Here is an 18234-nt window from a genome sequence, read left to right as displayed (position 1 = left end):
CTTTAAGCATCCGCGTGTCGTCTTTATTTCTCTTTCTCACTTTCGCTTTCTTTCTTGCAGCCGAAGACGGGATATTTGCGTGTATAGCATTAATATGCCGGGAAACATCTGTACGCCATTCGATCGGCGCGACGAACTAACGGAAGCCATCTCCGAGGTCGAAGAACTACTTCCCCCTGCTTTCGAATTCCGGTCAGGTATGTCGACAGCGGCGCTTTCCACCTACCGACATGGACTCCGCCATACTTGCCCGACTCAATTATGACTTGCTACTTCTTGTTAGCCGCTGTTTAAGTTACTCCGGCCTTCCTTCCTTCCTTCCTTCCTGCTTGCCTTGCTTGTCCTTATTCTAGTCAGCCGAGTCACCTGTCAGTCTCCTCCCTCGCGAACGCTGAGAAACGCAGATTTTTTTTCACCCAGACGTCTTCTTCTGCAGGAAGAGGCGTTTAAAGCGTGACGGACTAAATATTTCAGAGAATTCTAATTTTGAGAGAAAATATTTGCACCAAGAAAACTTTTGAAGTGGATATTTTTAATTATAACAATAGCCAAGTAATAGGCATCTTGTTTATCGCCTTGCATATAAACGTTTCTTAATGTCAGCTGCGAAATTGCATTACCTGTTGCTCGAAGTTACACCTATACATACGTACGAATTTTAGCTTCTTTTGCTTTATAGTTTATTCTTTCACAAAGATTTAAACTCGCAGTACGAGTACGCAGTCATGCGATGTATTATTTAGCGAAAGCATATCGCCCTCGCGATTGGTCCCGCTCAGCGAAAAAAGATGTGCTCGCGAACTATGCGCGAGTCGACGGCATCCACGCCGATGTTTGCCAGCTACTTGCAAACTGTTGAGGAAGTGACGGCAGTTCTCGCTTGGTGTTCTTACTGCGAAACTTGGCCTCCTCGGCGCGTTGCATGGGTGAAACAGAGCGCGCTTCTCTCTCGATAGCGATGGTATTACGAACCAACGGGGGAGAAAAGCTCTCGGGTGACGTCAGAAATTACATACGCGCTTCCGGAGTACGTACGCGACAATTTCGACAAATTCTACAAAATTCTAGCTGAGATATTCGATTCAAATCCCGAAAGGTAGATTGCAATTAAGTACTGTACGAACACAAATTCTTGAAACTGATGATTACAGTGCGCGAGTGGCTTGATTTCTTCTTCAGGAACGACGAGGTGCATCTAAATTCGATTTTAGCAACAACCTTTTAGTTAACAATTCAACAAATCTTTGGGATTTATTTTTACAAGTTCTTGGAAAAATGGGTCAGACAATTGTTGCATTGAAAAGCTTTCGATTTCAGATAGGATTTACTTGAAGAGAATGTAGCCTTTGCTGTTTAAAAAGAATCTTAATTTAAAGTTTTACCTTTGCGCAAGATGCACTTTTCGTATTTCTAGATGAGGCAACATCACGAGGAATTATATTCTTTTTGTCCTTTGCGTCATACATTCACGAGGTTCCCTCTTGGAAGCTTTTCGAATCGATCGAAATTTTTCGCAAGATGTGAGATTTTCAAATGAAAGCGCGGTCATTAGAATGGCGAAAGAATTGTTTTTCTCGGGGAACGTTTGATTTACCTCATCAGCGAGTTCTTAACTTCGACGTGGGGCTTGAATAGCGGTCGGGTGCTCGAACGAAACGCTTTCACGAACTCGACTCCGGCGAGTGGCTGTAGAAAGGTGCGAGAATTCGAGAGAAAGAGGAAGAGATGGCGGCGAGATGGGGTTGCGACGGAGGAAAAAGAGGTAGGAGCGAGGGAAGCTCGCGACGGCGGTGGGGTGGCAATTTGATTTTGCAACCTAGATAAAGAAGAGCTTTCTTCCTCGTTATTGGTTACTACGAGTTCGAACCTCCTCGCTCCTTAAACTCGGAAGAATTTCTCGGTACGCGATGGAACAGCCATGGGGATAGTTCCGCCGAACGTGAACTTTCTAATGCGATATACGCGCGCGCGGCGTAAATTACAGACGCGGCACGAAGATGCGTGACCGCGTGGTATAGATGCTCTCAGTGGTATCGAATGTTCGGCGAACGGCTGCCGTGAGATGGATAGCCTTGTGCCGGAATGAACCATCCCTGCAACGATGAATCATTGCCTGGAATAAGGAATGGGATGTCAAGGATACAATTCTCCCTCTTTCTCTCTCTCTTTCCGTACCTCTCTTGTTTCTATAGAGGGGAAAGAATAGTATTCCAATCTTTTTAGTTCTTTATTTAAAAATCTGAATTTTTCAGCTGATTTCCCGAAATAATTTCTTTTCGTCTTTTAACAAATTTTTTCCCCCGACTGTCGCTAAAATAAAACTATCTCCGAGCAAGTACGTCGGTAGCTCTAGATCGCTGAAATAAGAATTCGCGACCGTCAACGTAACGGATGTTCAGCCGGGCATCACCGTTCGCTCGTCTTCCTGCGAACGACGTGGGATCGAGAAAGAAAGTCCCCGGACTCTCTTCCGAAGTGCCGATGGAGTCGGCCGACCCAAAAACAAAGCCGTAACTCGATAGAGACGTCATCCTACCGTCAAGAAACTCGGGGTGACAAGAATAGGGTGACTCACGAAGGCCGTTGCCGCCGCCACCACCACCGATTCTCTTCCCCCCTCGTTCCTTCCCTATACCGTCTGTCCACCGATCCCCCGCGCGCACCCACGACGTCCATTCTCACACTCCGCAATGACCTGGACGACGACGACGCTCGTCTTCTGGCCGACCACGAACTGTCCAACTGTCCAAGTGCCCATTTTCGCGCGGGCTCTGGCGGGACACCTCCATCTCTCTCCTATCGCGAATAATATCTCTCCAGGATACCGACAGGCATGTCTCGCGAGCGAGTCCTGACAAATACGTAACCGCGGCCCTCCCCTCCCCGCCGTAACATTCGAGTTTACTCTACCAGAATGTACCGCACACGGCACATATCTCGACGGGCGAATCTTTCGGAAGAATGGTAGCCCCGTCGGCTTCTATTGACGTTATGCTCGTCCGTCGTACATTTCCCATGTAACGACGTGGAAAGATCGTCCCCGCTTAATGACGTTACTCAGAACGCTCAGAACGACGGGATCTCGGTGGATTCAATTATGGCACGCAATTGTGCCACGAAATGAACAAGGACACCGCGATGCGTTTCATTCGTTCGATTCTGATAGAAAGGGTTAAAGTAAGATGTGACAACTCTTCATAAAAGAAATCGCGATAATGTTGAAGATGAAATAAATGAAAAACGAATAGAATAGATTGAAGAAGCGAGTATACATGACGTACGTGGCATTCTCTTTAAATGTCAAACAACGAACATACACACGCACACATAGATGCACGCACATATACGAACTCTTCCAAACTACAGGGAAATTAATTTTCTTAATGGCCGCGCGTGCGTAAAATTTCGTTTTCATTTATTAATTTCCTTAATGGCATAATCTTCAGTTTACATCCAATTGCTATCGCTATTTCTAGGGTCAGATCGCCAGGGCGAACGGGCGATGCGCATCCGCTTTAACGGAGCGGCTGTAAAAAATTAATTTTCTTAATGCAACACTATCTGCGAAATGGGGTGAATGCTGAGATTGCGAAATAATTAGTGTTTCCTCGGTTGGCGCCCGAGAACTGAAATTTCCAGGAAAATTCTCCCGGCATTAAGGCTCCGGTCCATACTGCATAAGTTCCATAGCGATTGCCCACCGGAATATTATATTATATATACGCTATGTGTACATGATTTTTTTTCCGCGGGTGCATGGCGCGCGCGTATGTGCCGCCGCATGTAAAATCGCGAAACTTTTACGTTAACTGTAACGCCCTGGTTTTAAAGCCACTCGAGGTGGGTCAGTTCCTGGGATTGCCATTAACTAGATAATTATGCGCCTCGCAAACTACACAAAATTTCCCTACAATAATTATTCGATATTTTGCAATTCTTACGTCTCTATTTCATTTAAAACATTGATTTCTTTTCTTTTATTTTTAAATTCCGGACGGCATCAATTGTTTTCATTCGCGAAAGACTAACTCGAACATCTTCTCTTATACAAATATGTCAGAAAGAATGCAAGTAATTACCCATTAGAAACACAAAAATAAATATGAACTTCGCGTTTTTTCTCGTGCAGCTTGTCATATGATTTAGTAATCATATTTCAAGATATTTTAATATATTTTGTTCCATATAATTTTTTTAGATAAACATTGTATGAATATGTACATAATACTTCTACTTCTTATTAATAGTGACTTCATATTTGTTGATGTAATATCGATAATAATTTAAGAAAAAAGTAGTTGGTAAACAAATATTATTCGACGTCTTCCCCTTCATAACAGTTTGATTGCTCGCTTCTTTATATCACATCTGTGTGTAAGAAGCAAATGTTTGGAAGCTTCTTCAAGGTTGAAAGGCATGTTTTTACATTCCGGTACCATTAAGAAAATGAAATTTGCAATGCAGATAGGCGAGATACTTCTCGCATTTGCATTGACGTTGCCGATTTTTTCAGTAGGAAAATTAAAATGTACCCTATAACACGTTCCGCGCTCATCAAAAATCAAGCTAATCATTAGTAATCGTGAAAAGGGAAAGCGAAAGCGTGGACAGTTGAAACCGTCAAATGGTTCATCAACCAAGAGCATCGCAAGGTAGTCTCCTTTATCCTCGACAAATTTGACGCTGATTATGACGCTATCAACTTACTTCTTCGAATAACGCGCGCTATTTGTGCCATCGAACTGTCGTCTTTTATGTGCCAAACCCTTTTCTTGAGATTATTTCGGATGGGTCAATCAGAATCAAGAGTTGCCGTCAACGAGGCGCCGTAAGTCTTCGGGAAACAAAGGAGGGAGAAGCGTGATAACACGGAGAGCGACGACGGGCGTAGGAAACGGCAGTCTCCCTCCAGCAATCTCGTGTCGCGACGTCGTAACGTAACTGCCTCGGACGTCCTATAGGTTCGTAACCGTTTCGGAATCTGGGGAAGACGCTCGGCGACGGGCGTGAAGGGGTGATGGTTGGCACGGAGTACGGATACAGCGTAAATTGTTAAGGCGAGGCCTCGCCTAGTTATAAATTAGGAAAGAGGCAATCTCGCCCGGGTCGGATGTTTTCCCGCATTTCCCGCGTCCTTCCCGCGCACCGCCACCCCCTCGCGCTACCTCCTTGTCTCTTTGTACGAGGCTTTAGTACCGGTCATAAAAAAAGGAGGAAGAGCGAGCCGTCTCAGAAATCCAGCTGAAATTAAGCCCCACCGTATGGTTCCTCAAAAAAAAAAAAAAAAAAGAGAGACAGGAGAAAAAGGAAAGAAAGGAAGAGATAGAGAGGAAGGAAAGAACACACCGGGCCGGAAACTCCGCAGCGTCTTCCTCGGTGTGTCCTCCTTTCTTACCTAATCACAGTTAGGCCACCGTCGCTGTCTTTCGCGAGATTGTGTCGCGTTTGTGTGATGGTATCGCGGCAAAGCGCGCCCTTTGTCATGGAAAGCGGTTTAAGGAAAAGCCCGATTCGCAGGAAGTCGGAGACGCGTTCCCTGTAACTAAAGACGTCTTCAAGATTCTATAAGGGAGTCCGTACACAAAGAGACGAGTAACTATAACAAATAGTTATACTTATTTCCTCTTAACCACGGACAAACGCGAAGTATTTTTCTACGGATGCATCGGAATCTTGCCTACTGGGCAAGTTTTTAAGCTTATATTTGTAAAAAAAAAATTAAACATTCACGTGTGTGAACTGTACAGATGAAATCGCGTTCTATCGTTTAAAGGCGTAACGTAAAATATAGGTCAGAAAATGAAGCGGTTTCATCATCGAACGACACGTACGCGATTAAAATGAGATATGAAAAGATTATTTACATACATGAGAACATATCAGACGGGAAATCTGATATTTAACTAAAAACGTGATTCAATTATATCAATTTTTTTTATCTATCTAATTCTACCCGGATCTTTTATTAGTTTTTCGGAATATATTCCTGACGTATGCTCTGTCGTGGGTTCTTTTTTTTTTGCCCAAAACGGATTTAAGCGGAGACGAGCAGAGGTATCACGCGAATATTCCATATCTCGTCGAACGTGTCCTTTGTTCGATTCGGATAATACGGGAGTGTCAGATTTCAATCTCTCGATGCGCGAGATACGTCGGGGCGTGCACGGCTCCTTTTTAATATCTCTAATATTTCCAGTCAATATTCCCCATTTATTCCCGATCCATCACTTGTCTGACGTGTAACCGGATGCCTCCCCTGCCCTCCCCTGCCCTCCCCTGCCACCCTGCCTGATATAGAGTCAATCCGATATAGAGAGCGGAGTTCGAATTTCCCGCACCGCGCACCGTAAGGTGATCCGCTGTAAGTCGAGTGCAGAGGCAAATGTTTTCTTTCCAGATGGAAAATAACCAGCGTCGCATTTCCGGGCGGCACGTGTGTGTCGCGAGCGAGCGAGCGCGCCATGCACCATATCCCGCTGATATGGAAAAATAATTCCATCTCTCATAATTTCCTGCGGAGAAGAGCCCGTTTGGAGAATTTTCCGACTTGGCTTCCCAAGTCTGGAATCGATGTTAACCGAGACCGGTTTTCACTTTTCCGTTCTTAAATGTGCGAGATCTTTTGCACACAGCTGTGCATTTCTCTCATTTCTCCCTTCCACGATTTAATTAAAATGAAATGTGCAGTGAATTACGTCGCGAATGACGTATATTTTTATTTTGTCTTTTCGGACACATTCTCTGTTGGGTTTCCAAATAAGTTTACAGTAGAAGTAGCCAGTTAAACGTTTGATCGTACGTAGAAGAAGAAAGATTGTTTCCGTAAAAGCGAGCTTACATCCTCATCGCCCAACCCGAGTGGATCACGACGCGCAATCTTGGTCGGACTCCCATCTCGAAAGCGTGAACGATAGAAAAAAGAGAAAAAGGAGGAGAGCTGTCGCAGTGGCCGCTGCGGAGGGATCGCGATTCCATCCAGTGGTTACGCCCAGAACTAGTCAGGCAGTGGGTTGGCCCGATTAGGATCAGCCGAGAGAGAGAGGCCCGGAACGAGCCTCCGGTTATCCGACTCACGCGCGTCGTTTTCCCTCGCAAAAACGGACGTCCAACGTCTCCGTCTGCTGATCCGTACGTATAATGTTCTCTTTCCGACTACGTGTCGGCGAACGATGGTGGGCATCGACGGTTATTCGGTGGAAATTTCGCCGGGGAAAACGGCCGCGGAACGAGGAACACGACTTCCACTTGCGTTGTACTTTAATCGGGAAACTCGACGGCACGGTTGTCCGAAATCCTGCGCGAAAACGAAAGAGAGTAAGGACCACCTTAGCTAAAAGAAATAGAAGAAATACCTTTATTATTACTATATGTTTATACTACACAGATAACGTTTCGGTCGTAAACTTAACAATTTTTGGTACCAATTTCTAGCAATACCTATTCCAATTATAAGCTCGAGATTTGTTTTGGTTTAATGTTCTTAGCAGTTTAGTTTTTCTATTTTGTATAATCATATTGCAGCATATAATTCATAATGTGTACAGAGATGATTTATTTCTTCATATATGAAGAAATGAATTGAATGCTTTTCAAACCCGACTTAAAAATGTAGCTTCGTACAAAATATTATAAGTCTACAATTTTACATCTTTGAATTATTTTTCTTTTTTTGTAGATTCATGAAACACTTATCTTCTCAAACACACAATTAAATAACTTACTCACATTTATTAATGTCTTAAGTTGAATTGTTTGTTATCCGATACAATAATTATCTATAGGATCAAAAAATTCTTTTCTCCCTGATCTAAAAGCGTTGTCAAAAAAATGACCAATATAGAAAAATATGTTTACCTACCGGACTGCCCTTTCTCGACGCAATATCTTAAGAGTATGAGACGGGAATACCAAACACAGTTTATTTTCGGCGAAGCACATGAGGGCGGCAATCGAAGCGCCTGGCACTCAGCGCCGGCACGAAACAAGGCGCGGGCCATTTCCTGCCATCCCGGTAATCGACCCCAAGTGATTGGATATGGATTATAATGGAAGTTAGACTTAATGCCGATGTACTCTACCTTGAAGCATTCGCGGCGATATGCGATACCCGTAATCCTCGAACGCAGATTGAGAATTGATCGCTCGATAGAACGCATTCGGTCGCTCCGTCGTGAATACACTGTCACAATCGCATAAAGAATTAAATAATCTAACTGATTAACTAATGAAGCGAATAAAAAATTAATGTTATGCTGTTGCCATAAAATATAAGAATCAATTGATATTATTGCAAGAAAAAAAATAATTATTATTATGTTATCAATATATTAATCAATCTTTTCGCTACATATGACGGGAAAGCTTTTGCGAAACTGTCGACAATGCAATTATGACGCACTGCACCAATTTATTATTTCCATACCAATCAACGTATTAAGAATTTACAGTGAGGGAGAAATCTCGATTGATTTTTCGCTCAAAATCGTATTTACTTTTATGTTTCAATCCTTGCTGGACGATACGCCAACTGCTACTGTCACTGCTATTTAAGAGATGTGATATCGACTATTTCAAGCATCTTATCGTCGCTCTGAATGTCGCAAACTTCCTCCCGCTGAATTACTCTGATTCGGTTGACTTTCGGGCCATTGACTTTCGCTCCGTCGTCAGACACAGAAGTGTTGGCTAAATTAGGCGTAGCTACTGCGAAACATGCGCGCGTATTTGTGTATTTGCAAAACTAATCCACGCCGCTTGCCTTGGTGGGTAGCTTGGGGGGGGGAGGGAGGGGGTGTGCTGAATCGTTTTCAGCAGACGAGCGGAGCGCAAGGAGTTTCCAATCTGGCCGCTGTCGTTTCCGGGAGAATTATGCGTTCCCTTGCTTAGAGGTAAGGTAATTAGTCCGGTCTGTTGAACATTAATACGATTATTTTACGTAAACGCCCTTTGTAGGAAGTTGTAATTGGATGAAGCTCCGTTTTACGTTTGATTCGCAGTCTTAACTCGCATCTGAATGTATGCATTATGCGACGTTAGCGATTAAGTGTTCTTGCGCTTTGTATCGTAGCGGAAGCGTAAGCGCGGTAAGATGATTACGGTAATGCGATTCGCGAAAAATTAATACGCGAGATATACAAAATTAATAATGTATACTTCTGATATGACTTGTGGTAGAATTGCGTGTTAAGTTAGTACAAAAGTTTGTCGTTTCTCTATCGAATCTTGAATGGAGCCATTGATTTAAACAGAGAAGTATCTCCTTTAATTAATTGAAGACACTAAGGAATATTTGACTGATAAATATTACTTCCAAATATTTAATAATTTTATTCTTTACTATACTTCAATTGGCAAATGAAATAAATGTCTCGTGTTTCACACGATATTAAAATCACTGTCTTTTATTTTGATAGAGAGATATTTATATATTTAACGGATACCCTCTATATGCGTGAAATTCTTTTTGAAAAGAAAGTAGTAATCTCTTTATTCTCAAAGAAATCACTGATATATATGATGGCCGCGAAATTCACTGACAATTTAATGTAATATAGATTATTTAGTTACAGCACGTGTGTACAGTAAAGTCCTTCAGAATCGCCGTGGAAGCGGCGTGGATGGGGCCGCGAGCGAAGAGGAGAATTCTTTGAAAGTCCTCGAAAGTAATAGGCTGCCTCTCGACCCGAAGTATCACGAATTAGATCCCGAGATAATGCCGCTTCAGCGCTAATGAATCCAAACTATTGAACTCTAATTACATCCTAAAATTGCTTAACTACGCTGAAATCCTGATGAGGAAATGAGAGATGAAGTAGTTACAGAGCGAACTGGAGAAACAGAGAGGAAGAGAAAGAGAAGGGAGAAAACGAGACAATAAATGTTTAATGTAATGTTGTAAATTTGTTCTACTATATCGCGATACGTTAATACACGCTGACCTTGCTTTCTGGCGAAACAAAAGCGCATTCTGTTTAAGTACACGAAAAAGAGTATAGAAAATTGAATTCAGCTAAGGTCGGTCGCGATAGTGGTGGGTGTAATCACGGTCTTTGCCGGTCCTTCTCTGTGACACAGGCTCGATCAGATTGGAACATTGCTATTCGGACTGAACACACAAACCCGCCCGCCGTGAAAGTTGTTCCGCCGACCAAGATTCGCCGGTGATAACCGTCGTTCCCTAGGAATGGCCGCTTATCTGACGATTTTTTCAGGGTTTTGCACCGCAATCGACCGGAAGACCCGACCCCCCCCCCTCACCCCGCCGAGCCGAAATTAAATGCTCGAATTCTGAAATCCTGTAGGTCGAATTGGATATAAGCTCGCGGCGGCTCGTTAAGGAAACCGCTCTGTAATTGAATCGCGCGGGATTTAGCTATATCGCGAGTTACATTATTTATCACGTAATCGAGATCCGCTAAGCGGAATTCACACAAGTTAGTCATGTAAAAATTAATATGTTTTATGTAGTATCCTTATTTTACGCTGGGATATCTTATACTTTTAAACTTCTTTTTCCGCGTCGGCGGCATAAATATCATATAACAACTCTTACCTTTCCTTCCGCGTCTAAGTTTTAACATCTGACATGTACTTGCTTTCAAACTCCGACTATCAGCTCTATCATATGCCGCTTTCTCTTCCGGCATTTTCACACTTCTCACACTTTTCTCCCTCGAGAATAATCCGTTCCTTTTATGAAAGCTCGTTCTCAGTTCTTTCACGTGTTATCTCTCTTCGCCTCCTTCGCTACCAAAACATCATCTCGGCAATCCAATTGCAAAATTTGCCAGTTCAGCCGCTTTCAGCCGCGCAAATTTTTCGAGCACCATTATCGCCGCAAATAAATGAATATTTATGGCCTGCGATTTATGCAAAATGAAATTGCGGCTTAATAGAAGACCCGATACTGTCCGTAACGTTGTATTAAATACGCGGAACGAAAAGCCTGCTTTTCGCGCGAAAAGCAGAAAGAGCACCTCTTACTTAGAACGAGACGATGAGAAGAAAGGTAAGTCACGAGGGGGAGACGCGGGACGGGGGGGGGATAAGAGTGACAAGAGTAAGAAGAATGGCCCGGCGACGACACAGTGGAGAGCAAACCATAAAGATAGTAAAGAGAGCCCCGCGCACACCAATTCCACGGTCTATCTAGACGACACGAGACGAGAGACCTTTGAAAATCGCGTTGCGCCTTTTATCAAACACACAGCATGGTTGCGCCTTCGTCGCGATTCAAGCAAGCTAAAGAAAACTGTGTCTGAAAGCTCCTCGCGAAAGGATCTTCGATGGACGACGAGGACGACGACGATGAGCCATCGTTTGCGACTTCGTTTAAGAGTTCCCATCGGAGAAATTCCCGCTGTTTCGTCGATTACGCGACGTTAAACGTTAATGAAACATCTTTTCTTGTTAATTCCAACTCAATTTTCCTCACAACTTTTAACCTAATTTAATTGTTATATATAGAGATATTTGTTAGGGACGACTAGAAATCTATTACAAATTATGAACATCCAAAAAATCATCAACTACGAAAAAAAGTATTAGAATCTGTGATAGACGTCCTACGTTCCTAGAACATCTTGTACATGTGTGTGTGAAGATAAGTTTCTTCTTCTGTTTATTCATAGGAATTGAAAGATTGTCAGAGATACATCAAAATATAAACTAAAGCATGACTCATACTACTCAGCCTCGCGAAAAACCCACCCCTTTAGATCAAAGAACAAACAAATTATTTCTCAGTTACCAGCCGAACGCTAATGGGTTAAAGTGCACGAAATGTGCAGCGAATGGTGCAACTGGTTTTCAACGCGGCTACGAGCCGACGTTATTGACACACAGGCCGCGCAGGGGGCGAGATCGTTTCGAAGATCCGCGTGAAACCACGGTTAAATCCGACGTAAAAATAAAGGCGCGCTTTACGCCCCCGAGGGATCCTGCGCGAGAAAGTGGAGCGTCCGAGGTGCGACGAGGGAGGGACACAGCCGTGGGATTTACACGTGCACGTCCGGCGGTGAAAACGGGGGTGCGCGCGGGGGTGACGTGGTGGCAGAAGCGAAGCGAGAGCGAAAATACGGGGGATAAAAAAAAGGGAGGAACAGGATAGCGCGGGTGCGGTTGGATGGGAGAGAGGGGTCGCGCGGCGGGGTGAGTGAATCTCACGACCGGCATTTATGTAGCCCGCGTCTGCACTTAACTCTCTATGAGCCAATGAAGTGGCTAAATCACTTTACGACGGACGTTTACAACGCCATCGACCCCTATTTATTTATTACGCCGGTCTACCGTCGTTTCCTTCCCTCGTCTCTCTTTCCGCCTTTCGCGCCTTATTTCCTCTTTCCTCCTGGAGGAAAGTAACTTTCCTCCTCCGTGTCTCGGCTTATATCCCCGGGGGAAACAAATTTAATATGTGTCGTGGGACGCGCGCGGGCGCTTCGTTCCCCTCCGCGAGCGCGAATATGGGGGGAAATTTCATTTGCGGAGTTGCGTCCAGCTGAAATTGCATACCCGATGATGGTTTAGATTTTATCGAGGCCGGGCAAATTATCGAGGCGCGCCGCATCAGGCGACACGCGTGATGATTATACGTATCGGTTTCCTCGAATGTGTCACCCGTTAGTCAATTTGCGTGAAACGCGAAACCCGGGAATTTCCATTCCTCTCGGAGAAAATGATATTCGAGTTCGTTTCGGCGAAACGTGCATGGTACCGACGCACGACCGCATTAAGCCTGAAACGCTAATACGCTTACGAATATAAACTGGAGTCATTAACGAGAAAACGATGATTCTTACGTTTATACGTATATAAAACGTTCCTTCTATCTCATTTCGCCACAAAGAACGCGCAGCCTCATTGAAATCCTCCTCGTCTCCCGCGATTGCAGATAATTGCGACGGCAGAGGGATAAAAGGATGGAAAGGTACGCGCGATGTTGTTTACCGTGGCGTCGATCAATTTGAAGCGGAGTGGAGACTCGCTTAATTAATGCATTCTAGTCCGGCTCTCGCGCTTAATAAAGAAAAGAGAAGAAAAACCGATGTTCCCGGGAGGGAGGAAAGCCCGGGGTAGGAGAGAGAGTTTACCGAATTCATTACCATTCCGTTAATGCCATGCATATTTATAGTCTCAGACGTCTCTGCTGCGTCGTCGTCCGTCGTCGTCGTCGTCGTCGTCGTCGTCGTCGTCAGCGGGACAGTACTCGGTGACGTACGCAGATGTTCATTTACTCGGATTATCAAGAGAAAGCGCATATAATGAATAAGTAGCGAGGGACTGTAATTTACGCGAAAAATCTCAGCGACCGCCGTGATGATTTCTCGTTTCCTTTATCATTATTATTTCTTTTTTTGCGAATGAAGCATATTAATGCGTGTTATCGCGCGAACATTTCCAATTCCCGCTGTACATACGTTAAACGTGAAATAATGTCTGATACATCTCATACGATATTGTCACACTTAAACGATCGTTATAAATAATCCATACGTTTTCTCGTTTTCACGATGACAAGTTTATTTAAGAAATGGAATCGGTTGAAGATTGTAATTCCTTTAAAAATAAGTACGTATCGGATGACTTTTATAGAGTGCATTTGTATTATTTTAAGCGAGTGTTTCTACATTTACCTTCGGTTTCCATGCTGTGAGGTATTTAACTTTCTTTACAAGCCGTCAGCTATTTAAATTCTTCTCTCTCTTCCTCTCAATTCTATTTGGATAAAATAACTTCAAAATGTCACTTGTTTTATTTTAACGCGTACAATATTTTATAACTATAAATTATATAAGTCTTTCAATGTCAATAACATTATTTGAAGTTGCATTAAAATCATCAAAGAAACGGCCTGGAAAAGAAGGGGCAGTGCTATCGCGAGCATGATTCGCGCTATATTTCTAAAGTAATAAAACTGTCCCTCTCCGTGCGAGCGCGGAATATCGTATCGCCTTTACGACCCTTATACCGAGCGCTTAAATCAAACTTATCGAGACCCTTCGTGCGGGTAGGAGGGAGCCGGGTCAGTCAGGGAGAAGGGTTGTACGCCCTATCGCGTCCCTCGAACTGCCCGCCGCGCCGCGCCGTATGCTCGATTACATGTAAAGTTTTGTCATTTGTGGTTGGACCGTATTACACGGGTTCACGGAGCTTATTTTACGCATGGGCAAATCTCCACATGGAAGCTAATGAAACTTACGCTTCGAGCCCTCAGCCGAAGGAGGGTACCGCCCTCTTTTACTCGAAAATATTTTAAGATTGTTAAATAAGTATTATGTTTTGTTAGTTGTATAAAACTTTTTCGCGCGTTACATCGTATAGCGGAAAAAATTGCGGTTCGCGTTCAATTTCGATGGAAAATTTGTTTCGCGCGCGCACAGACCTCATTTGGCAGTTACGCCCTTCAGTATTATGCAAATCCTGCAGCATGTAAATATTGATATTTTCATTGTGCATTTAATGGGTCCATTATTATTGTGCATTTAATAATTATAACCGAGCGACATCAATTCGCATTTCTGATTTTTAGTGCTGGAATAAGTGACATAATAGATAATCTAATATTGCCACTGTAAATTGCATCCGCGTTTTAGCGTTTTGATGGGAGTACATCATAGGTGCGTTTAACTCAAATGCGATGTTTTTTTATTTAAATGAGAGCCCCTCATTAATGGCAAAAAGTGTGTACAGCGTAGTTACGATTCAAATGAAGAGGCAGTTACATTATTTAATCGTCGCACGGATATGCAATCCGCTGCAGCAATGAGAAAATTTCTTCATTGAAATTGTCTGGCAATCGTGTGTAATTAACTCGTTCATTCGCATTGGCATTCGCATTTTGTTACAACTGAATATTGAATTTTTCCATTAACAGCTGCTCGTGTAATTGCTATTTAACGAGTCACCCCCCTCGAGACAGTGTACCAAATTGATTATTAATTTGCGTAAAACAGTAGTTTTCTATAATTTATCGACGTGCCAAATACTCTTAAAAAACAATCAAGGGAGAAAAACGTAGAGAAGGAAGAGAAGGAAGAGTCCTGGAAAAGAATGTGATATAGAGCTTTCATTCATGAATAATGCAATCAGAAAATAATATATATTTTTATTAGCCACATCGTATTTTTACAGTTATTGTAGTAATAGCAAAACGGACTCTCGGTATCTTTAGAGCTCTCAAATAGAGATGTCACCTTTGATAGAAAATATTCTGTCAAGTGTCTTTGAGATCGGCACGGAATCAACCGACGTGATTTCGGTACCGAGAATTTATTTGCGTGACCACTATGCGAATATTAATCCTCGAACGAAATATTCTGAGTCGCACGAAGGACTACGCTATACGCCGGCCGATTCTTAACAGGAGTAGACAGATGGATTGAAGTGCGGAAGCTCTGTATTCAAGTACTGGCTGTGCGCGACGAGAGTCGCCGTGAAGGTACTCGTGCGCGGGAGGGAGAGAGAAGTGCGGGTAAGAGTGGAAAAGGAAGAGGAGAGAGATCGAGGGAGAGGAGGAATGGAAAAGCAGGGCGCTGCACTCGAAGTTGATGGCGTCAGCTGTTACGTACTGTTGTCGACTTTAGGTCGAAGCCCTACCACTTCTCTCTCTCTCTCTCTCTCTTCCGGTTTCGCGAAGAAGCCGGCCGAAGGCGACGAAAAGAATATAATATTAAATCTCACCCTCGACCCGGACGGATAATCCGCGGTTTACGCCACGGCGACTGTGCACCGTGAGCACAGAGCGCCTCTTTTCGCGGCCCATGCGAGGAGACGGTACGCGAAAAGTTATCAGGCTTTCCATTATACGTATCTTACGTCTGCGTTCACGCCCTGAAAGAAATCCTTCACTGCCCTCTCTTTCCCTCTTCCTTTTTTTCCCTCTCTATCCACCTTCGCCTTAGATTTCAGTCTTCGCTGTCCTATACCAACGCGTGATTCTCCAGGAACTCAATTTGATGTCTTCTGTTATTCTGTTTGTACCGTTGCACCTCTTTCGGCTTCTCCCGTTCTGTTCCCTACCGGAGCCCGAGGGCAAACCCCGTTTCTTCCATCGCTCGCGTAAACATTTGGATTGGGATGGATGGATCGGATGGCGACAAGAAATTCCTTCTTCGGCCCTTTCAAATATTAATAATTACGAAGCTATTTTCTATACAAACAGAATAAAAGTAATGGAGTGTTAGTTGCGATAATGGAGTTAAGGTAACAGCAGCTTGTAAGGGCCAAAGCACATATGATAGTCGTAGTCGTGGACGTAAGTAACGCACAAGCTTTGGTGTATCCTGATCTGTCAGGTCGGGGACTACGACTGTCGTATATCGCTACGCCATGTTATGTGCTTTGACCCTAAGCAAGACTGCCACGTGATGAAGGATGCAGCGAAACGAGCATATAGCGTCTTTTTTAATTTTCGCTAAAATTTCAGCGCGAATAATCCTCCATTTATAATTATCCACGCAGAAAGCTCCGTGCTCATTACGGCGAAAACATATAAAGCGAACAATACAAATAACGCATCAAAATAAACAATTCTATTTGCGAACGGATTGAGGATGATTCGATTGCCGAGGGTCCATTGATCGCCCGGGAGCTCGGCCCGTTTAATCAGACGTCATCGTCATGTTTATTCGCATTTATTCATCACGGCTTTTATTTTCCACATAATTACCGTTTAACAGTTCTGATCTTTCCGGATCATCTCGTTCGTGATGGCGTATGCATTGACGAAAATCTCACGTTTCGATAACGCTTAATACGGCACGCATGCAATACGTTTAATTGCAAAACTTTAGTTTGCAAACGCTCCATTTCTTGTGACATCACTTTTATCATCGAATAACACCTTATCATTTGAAAATTAAGGAACTCAGCCGAATTTTTGCAATCTTCTTTCTGTCTTTTAATAATTATAATTACCAGTCTCTTGTCATCCTTATTTTATTCCATTTTGGAAGAAACAAATTTGAATCTTGTGTTGGAAATCGATTTGAAATTTAAGAAGGTAGTACGATTAATAGTGATTGAACTTACTGAGTAATTAATTTCAAAAATACCTTATTTCCTAGCATCAATTTTTGTCTCAATTAGTTTTTCTCAGTTCTGACATAATGCAACACTCCGAAAATATACGGCGCAGACATTCGCTGGCATTAATTTATCGGAGTTAAATGCGAGAAGTTTCTCTTCCCCACCGCGAATACGTATTCGCGACGGCAGTTCATCTCCCGCGGTCCCCCGCTGATTCTCCGCGAAAATTCTCGAACGCATAATTTCATAGAAATATCTCGCGTGTTTCATGGATCTGTCCCGGGGCTCACGCGGACTTTTTTCTACTCCGTAGCGCGGAAAATGGCTGCGGCTCGCGACGCACGGTCTGCCGGTGTCACGATGAAGAATCCACCCGCGGTTCATTCTCTTTTTCCGTTGTTTTTTTTTTGTTCCTTATACTTGCCCCGTCCTCTTTTTTCGAGCAGTCGTATAACTTTGGTCCTCGTGTACACGTTATTCTATTTTAACGCCCACGATCACGGCTTGACTGGAATTTACCATTGCCGCATACGCTTCAACCGAACACGCGACGCTACGTCATCCGTCGTCGGTTTCTGCTTATGACAATATCTCCTATTATTCGCGTAAACGAAATTATTTTCCATGAACGTTGATATCTCCAAGATAATTATATGTTGTACAAAATATTCCAAACTTACATAGAGGATATTTCATAGATAAATATTTTGAATTATATATATTGAAATCGATTTCGCATTATATTTGCAATATAAATTGCAAATATATCTAAGAGAAGAAAAAATCAAGTTTTCTTTTATATAACAGTAAAGTTTTTATCAAATGCCTCATTGTTTATATTTTTTTTTATGTGAGAAGGTTTAAAAAATAATCTAAAAATTCTTAGTCTTAAAATTTTTACTTTATAACGTGATAAATTGTTATCGTTTCACAAGTAGTAAAATCTGAGGAGTAATCCATCGAGTAAGCCGACAAAATATAGAAAATCGAGTTTTCCCAGTTTTGCGTTATTTGATACCGTTGGCTCGTTTTCCGTAACCGAAAGAATCGTATTTCGGCCGACCGCAACCGGTGTAACCGTTCGGTGGAACTGAAAGTCGCGCGCGGCTCTTTTTAATTGAAATACATATACGAGAAACGAACTTGTCGATAGAAAAATTTCGGCTCGACGCGAAACAACGTCGTTCCGCACGTTGTCCCTCGAACGGA

At 43.1% G+C, this 18234-nt stretch overlaps 1 long non-coding RNA gene across 4 annotated transcripts in view; it reads left to right on the top strand.

Annotated features, from left to right (window-relative positions):
- LOC139775774 (uncharacterized) overlaps positions 1 to 7453 on the top strand; it is a 47046-nt gene extending 39593 nt beyond the window's left edge. For 3 of the 4 annotated variants that reach the window (XR_011718928.1, XR_011718925.1, XR_011718932.1), the window contains exon 5: positions 61 to 611. This is a non-coding gene — a long non-coding RNA (uncharacterized lncRNA). Of the gene's footprint in view, positions 1 to 60; positions 612 to 6397 lie in introns of those variants that run through there. The other variant, XR_011718927.1, reaches the window with a different exon arrangement.
- The last annotated feature ends 10781 nt before the right edge of the window (positions 7454 to 18234 follow it).

Source organism: Temnothorax nylanderi, unplaced genomic scaffold, assembly GCF_030848795.1.
Source record: "Temnothorax nylanderi isolate EJ_2023f unplaced genomic scaffold, tnyl_v1.0 TNYL_tig0005_pilon, whole genome shotgun sequence".
NCBI lineage: Eukaryota > Metazoa > Arthropoda > Insecta > Hymenoptera > Formicidae > Temnothorax > Temnothorax nylanderi.
Note: the sequence above shows the minus strand (reverse complement) of the source record. Positions and strands in the feature narration are given on the sequence as shown.